Raw genomic sequence first — 7,638 nt, 5'->3', positions numbered from 1 at the left:
TTAATTCGAGTTCCGATTCCTTAATCATTGAAATTTTGACTCTCTTATGCATGTTGATTCTTAAGTTGTTGTTCATTCTTTCATTATTAAATGAACCCTATTTATTGAAGTCCTAATTTTAAAAGGTTCCTATATATTGATTTCAGACTTGAAAAATGAGTCCATGAACATTTAAATGCATGATTTGAAAAGGGGTTTTAAATGGACATAAATGGTTTCATATATTCTATTTGGCAGTAGAGAAGAAAAGAGCATAATTGATTCATTTAAAAGCATTTCAGTAAAGTAAATTGAAGTAAACACAAGTTCTCTAAAAGAGGACTATTGATCATAGTGATATTGATTATTTTGGGAGTGGTATCGAGCACCGAATTGGGAAAGAGTCTATATTTAACTCAAAGCCCCATAAACTACATAGCCAACATAGGATCGTACCAATTTTCAGACAACTCCTCACCACCTCTTTGTAAGGCATATTAGATGGATTCATAGATTATAATTGTTGTCCTATACCCCAGCAAGGTATAAGATAACTCTGGTAACGTGGACAAGACGTTGTATCATCATTAGAAAAATACTGATGATTGTCGATTAGAGAAACTCCCAAGTAAAGTAAAGTAAAGTAAAGTATATTTATATATATGTATTCAGTTCAGTATTTACTATTATTGCATTCTTACCGAAAATGTTCAAATGATTTTCATCATGATCTATACTATACTTTAATTGAGTTGTTTTCAGTCTTTCAGGTTAGTTATTTATTTTATTCAGCCCTATTATATACTGTATATTCAATGTACTAATGCCATTCGACCAACATAGTTTCATGATGGATATTGAGGTACTTAGGATCGTTAACATGAGTTTCATTTAGATCACCTCATCCGCTTGCCAAATTTTGGTGAGACCTCCTTGCTTTCAAAGGATTGCAATTTATTGTTTAGTTTTAGTAATGCTTTGAGGTGTCGTGGGTCTAGTCCTGTCACTTATATTTAGATAGTAGAGGCTTCATGGACGTGCAAAGTTAGATAGTTTTAGTACTATCTCAGATGTTTTGCTAAACGTTTACTATTTATAGTAAGTACTTTTTAGAGAATGGTTTTAAGTTCTGTAAATGTTTTGAAATGATCATCTATTAAAGCTTCCACATATTCTATTGAGTCATATGTACCATAGTTAGTCAAGCCAAAGGTTCGCTTGGGGATTATCAATGGTTTTTGAGTGTCGTCCACACTCAGGGTGAGGCTCAGGACATGACAGAGAGTCTGGAACCGGGGTAGGGTTGAGTGTCGGTGTAGTATCCAATTCAAAAGTTTGATCTTAAATCGGATGTTGGGGTCGGGAACCAAGGTCGGGTCGGGTATCGTGGTAGGATCCAAGTTCAAAAGTTGGATCCTGAATTTACATAGTGTTCTACTTTAACTTAATTTGATAATCCATGTTATTCTTTATATTCTCATTATACAAAACATAAACTCTAATTAAGAATGTATTCCTTTATAATCAATAAAAACGAAGAGATAATTTATGTAATAACCAAGAAAATAATAAATTTTGTGAATTAAATGGGCGAAAAGAGTAAGAAAGGGTGCATTGCATAAAACATTTATAAGAAATAGTTAGCAAGGAAGTTGTATACCAACATAAGAAAATGGAAAGAGATAAACCTGGAATTGGGATGCTTCTTCCATTGCCATAATCTTATGTAATTCCCCGATATTATTAGCTCTCGCGGCGCTATCATGAAACATTTCTTCCCACTATGCTTGTCGAGAAAAAAACTCTGAGAAAAAAAAAAACTTTAGAATGTATCCAAAATATATTGTATTGTATTTATAATTCGAGTAATCAAACAAATATTATATTTAATATCACAATATAATAACTAACAACCACCCAAAGGCATAGACAAGAGTTGTTGTGGAGTGGTAAGTACTCCTTCATCCTTAACGAGAGATCTCGGGTTCAACCCCCCCTAGGTACGGAGTCACCATTGTTAGAAAGCGCTTTACCCCCAACATGGGACTTCTCGACACAAATTTGAATTTAGTCGAGCTTGAATGTAGGTACAGGACACTGGGTTGGGAAATAAAAAAAAAACACTCAAAGACACATTTATTCAATTTTACAAATAGCTTACATTTTAGAGAGTGATACATAGAACATGATTTGTTTGGTCTTTTTAGTGATATTAACTACGGGAAAAAAATCTAAAAGTACAAAAAAATAATCAAAAAAAATATAGCCAGTGATCAATGAATTAGGCTGAGAACGATAAGAGATTAAATATTAAATTTCATTAAAGATAAAAATACTAGGTGATTTCTTTCCACCTGCTTGAGCTGCAGAGTTAGCTAGTATACGAGTGGAGCTAAAGGACGTCAAAAAGTTTGAGTGAATCTTCTTTGCTCGAAATTACAATAACGCAAATAGGTAAAGATGATTATTTATTATTATATATGAATGGTTAAATACAAAATTCTAGTTTAGTAGCAGAGGGTCAGAAGAATTGTTTTAGATTATGAATATAAATTCTAGGTGTGACACCTATTATCTTTTTTAATTCCCTTATACGAATTTCTAACTCCACCCTTGTTTGGTACTTGTGTTGGATTTTTTATTTTTTCTTTGGATTCAGAGATCATTGTTACAAAATAAATAATCATGAAAAAACAACAAAATCAAAATGAGATTTTACCAGTTTTCCTCCATCAAGGAGAATGGGAGAATCACACCGACTAAAAAACAACTCTTTTTTAGTGTTGCAAACAGGAGGAAACTCCGATCTATCAATTAGTTCTTGATAATTATAGGGCAAATTTTTTCCCCAAATATCATCCAATTTTGTAACAACTTTGAATTGTTTTGATAAAATAGTTGATCTTTTGCATCTACTGGAGTTGTTTTTGTAATTATTTCAAAAATGCAGCCTTCTGGTAGCCTTTCAAAGCAATCCATTGGAGAAATGGATTTGGAAAAATTCATCTCAAAATTCTTACAAAAGTTTATAACTGAGAAATACAATAAAAGTTATTTTTTTACCAGCTTTATATATGATTTAAATAGTCAAAAGGAATAGATTTTAGAAATCTATTTTGTTAGTTGTAGTAACTCTACAGATCAACATATATAATTATGACTTTTATTGTAAATTTGACTAAATGCTATTTTCTTTTATTTATAGATTAACTAAATAAAAGAGTCAAACTTATTCAAACTTTAGTTAAGTCTATTGCGACCAATATTATAAAAATAAAAATAAGAAATACGAGAAAATTTCTATTTTTGTGTCTTAATGCGTGATTGGATCAAAAGTCTCCTAGAAAACGTTGAATCTGAGTAAATGTATTGACATTTATAAATTGTGATCTGTAGTACTCAAATAACTTATATCGCTAGCTCTGTAGGTCTTTCGAGATAGCTTCCTTGTGATTATAGGTCTACCATGTCTCCTTATAACATGTCCATTCACTGTGATTTCATACAATACACTTAATTAACTTATCATTTAACCATGATCAATTAGTTGATTTGGTGTAAACATCATATGTGAATAAGATTTTACCAAAGTAAGTAGCTGGATGCCAATGTAGAACATGACCAAACCATCTCATTTGTTGTTGTTTTAGTAAATTTACCACTAGACGGAGTTTCTAATGGTCATTTATTAAAAAAATATCTCAATAAGGCTATGTACAAGCAATGGGGACAAGACCTTATCTTACCAATCCCTAATGAGGTTAGAAACCTCTATTAACTAACAAACATGAAGAAGATAAAAGCTAGATAGAACTATATTTTTTTTTATCACCAAAGAGTTTGTAATACACTTTATGATGATTTACAAATAAGGATGCTTAAATAATGAAAAAAATATAACAACCAAGAAGAATGTTGAGTTATCTACCTCAAACTTCCTTTTACAAATGGATGAATTAAAAAAGATTGATTGTCCATCTAAAGTAACATGAAGTACTTCTTCTTCTTCTGTCCTTCTCTTTTTCCTTCTTCTTCTGTCCTTCTCTTTCTCCTTCTCCTTCTCCTTCTTCTTCTTCTACTGTCCTTCAAACTTGATTGCTCATTACTTCTTCTTGGAATTATTGGATCTAGTTAAATCTGTTGACACTATCATATGATTCTGCATTGCCAGTCATGCCGGTATTTGCCTTGGGACAAACTCCTCAATCACCTTGTCATTCCAACTATTCTTTATTACATGCTTTTTTTGTTATTACGTTTTTGCCTAGGATAAATATCTGCATCCCTTGCAAAATAGTAATCCAATTGATTTTGGGCGTATTTGCATGCCTAGGAACCAAATAACACCCATGCTTTGGTCGAGTTTAGGGATGAATTCGTTAGTTTTTAATAGTATTTGAGTCATATATTTCATTTGGACTAACCATTGTGATCAATCATTGTAGGTTGGGAAACAAGGATAAAACAAGCACAAAAGTGGAAATCGTGAAGTGAAGAGTTGGTCCAAGCGCGAGAGCATAAGTAAAAAGGTGCCAAATAAAAGTGGAAACCATTATGAAGTGAAATATGCTGAAGTGCACCCTCTCCGTGTCTCGGAGAGAGAATTAATTATTTTGTACACATTGTCAAGTTGAGACAGAAGAGTTTGTATCCTCTCCGCGTCGCGGAGAGCAGGAATGCATTTGAAGCTGGAACAAAAAGGCATCTCCATGTCGCGGACCTGGGCTCCAGTTTTCTACCTTTTTCCTTAATTATAAATAGACTCAAATTTTATTTTATTATCATTCTTTCTCTAGGTTTTTGAAAGAACAAGGAATTTGGGAGTTGTTTCATCTGTTCTTAGGGTTTATTCCTAAACTTTACTCCGTTCGATCTCTTTTATGTTAATTTAACATTACAAAATTGAGAATCGTATTATGAGTAGCTAAATTTCCTAGTTTAAGGATGTGGCTACATGATGATTGTATTTTATTGATTTTAATAGATTGATTTTGATTATCATATGAATCTCTCTTTTGTCCTTACTTCAGTATTCCGTGACTGACCACCATTGAAATAAATATCTTGTCCGAATTGAACTCGGGAGAGGAATAAACGGATAAAACGTAGGGTAAAAGGAGCATGATCTTCTCTATGTTTAAGGTTAATTTGTATCTAGGATAGGTATATACCTAGAAACCTTACTTGGTTAATAGACAGGATGAAATCGTAATGCTCGGTAGTTGGTTCAATCTATCCCCGCTCAATGATGTAGTTAGACTGTCAATTACCATAAGCGATTAGAGGTCGGGAGACCATGATCATACATATAACCTTGTAATCAGTGATTCGATAATTGATTGACATCTATTATATAAATAAGATAATTTGCATGAATCCTTTGCAGGCTGCAGCCCTGGAATTCCCCAAGTCATTGTTTGATATTCAATTGAAATCGAATCATAGTAGTTTACTTCAATAATTAGATAATTAATCTTTCAAAATCCCAGATCACTATCTTGATAGCACTTGTTCTAAATTTTAATTGTTGGAAGAATTGAATACATCTAATCTGAAGTCTCTGTGGATACGATACCCGACTCTTAAAAGAGCTACTTTAATACTTGCACGGCCACGTACCCTTGCGTGTGCGTTTGGGCACAACACCAACCAATCCTCTTTTTCACCTTCCTCAAAGATGTCCTCATCTTGTAGGTTAGCAAATCGATTTGGGGAGAAAATACTACTACCACCAACTAGTAGTTGTTTGTTAGTGTTAATATGTGTAAGGGAAATTAACTTTTCAACATTAGAACTCACCAATGCATCAATAACATCCTTGTCACTAACATAATTTTTTTGAGGTGTGGCATGCTCATTCTCTTCTTCTACCATATTCGCCCATTGTCTCTCACTTGTAACACATTTTTGCCCACTAGAAGTCATCAAACTATTTGTCGGAGTATGACTTCAGTCTTTTCACTTGTAACCAATTTTTGCCACATTTTGATTATCCTCAACGACCACCGATATATTGTTATGTCTCAATAGTTGCCAAAGTTGAGACTTCTTTCGATGCACGCCCGACACCCCCCCTCACTTGTCACGACCCATGAGTACCCCCTAGACGTAACACGGTGTACTTGACCCCGAAGGGGTCTCATACAAGCCTCTAGCATCATCATTACATAAAACATAGAAATAATGCGGAAAAATTTAAAACTTTACAATTGAAGTCCAACTTCACTTTTCATAAAAGATAGTAACAGGAAATCTAGACTTTGTCTCATCTACCATCTAAAACATAGGAATACAAAGTTTTGGGACTTAGCCCTTTACATCAATACACGTCTCAATATACGAGATACAAAATGAAACTAAGAATTAGGAAATCCTGTCCTCGAACTTGAAGACTCACCACAACTTGGAGATAAGTTGTCACGCCCCGAGCTACCCCCGAGATGCGGACACGGGACCTAGGACCACAAGTGATCCCAAGCTAACCCTACTGGCATGATCATGAGCATACTAAATATAATAAACTGATGTGGAAGCTAAATCAAAAATAAAATGAAAAGATGGGGAATACCTATATACTATAACTGAGATAAATGAAAACTGATGAGTTTAATACAAGGAATTTATTAACTCAATACTAAGCTGAATCTAACTATGTCTGAAATAAGCCTCTAAACTGACTAGAAATGTTGGGACATGCCGCAACTAGATCTAGCAAAACTGAAACTAAAGACTAAAAGCGATAAAGATAAACATGTCACTAGTCCTCGAAGAATGAGGACTCACCACTGATGCTGCTGAACTGAAGATCGGGAACCGATCTAAGCGTGATCTGGATGCTGAGAACCTGAACCTACATCACGAGAAGATGTAGCGCACGTATGTGTCAGTACTTGAAAGGTACTGAGCATGCAGGATAGAGTAAAACTGAAATAACACATAACTGAACAAAGCATACTGAGCAATGATATAATCTGAACATGATATAAATACTGAAAGTACTGAGTACTGATCTAACTGAATGCAGTGACCAAATTTATAACATGCTGAGACTGAATACTGACTGTATTGAAATATGGTCAATGCAATAGAGTCTGACTGAACTGTGGGAGTTATTAATAGCCGACATAAAACCACATGAGCTAAATGTGAAGTCCGATGTATACGCCCCATCGAGAGGACCCAATATACCCTACCAGAGGTATAGAGGCATGCTGGCGTGATCACTAAACTGATGTTGCCCACAGAGGGGACTTACACCTACGTGGCACGTAGTTTTGGGACTATATGGGTACGCTGGAACCCTAGTCCAACTCGGTATTATGCTACTCCCAATGAATTAAGTGGTTAACTGGTTATGACTGAATTTCTATAAATATTGGATAGCTCGAAACTGAACATGCAAATTGAGAATGCAACAATTAATCTGATAATGATGCATTCATAAACTGAGGCATGTATAACTGAATATATTATGACTGGAATACTGAATAGCTCAAAATACTCACATGTAGATACTCATACTTGAAAACTCCTTTTTAGAAAACAATTCAACATCATATTATATTATGATCATTGATGACTTGGGAAGTCATACTGCATAAACATTGATGGTATATCCAGATACCATATTATTATACATTGATGACCTACTCAATTATC

This window comes from Solanum verrucosum, unplaced genomic scaffold (genome assembly GCF_900185275.1).
Source record: "Solanum verrucosum unplaced genomic scaffold, falcon-dt-bn FXZP01000062.1, whole genome shotgun sequence".
Classification (NCBI taxonomy): domain Eukaryota; kingdom Viridiplantae; phylum Streptophyta; class Magnoliopsida; order Solanales; family Solanaceae; genus Solanum; species Solanum verrucosum.
The sequence above is the reverse complement of the archived record's forward strand: the minus strand, read 5'-3'. Positions refer to the sequence as shown.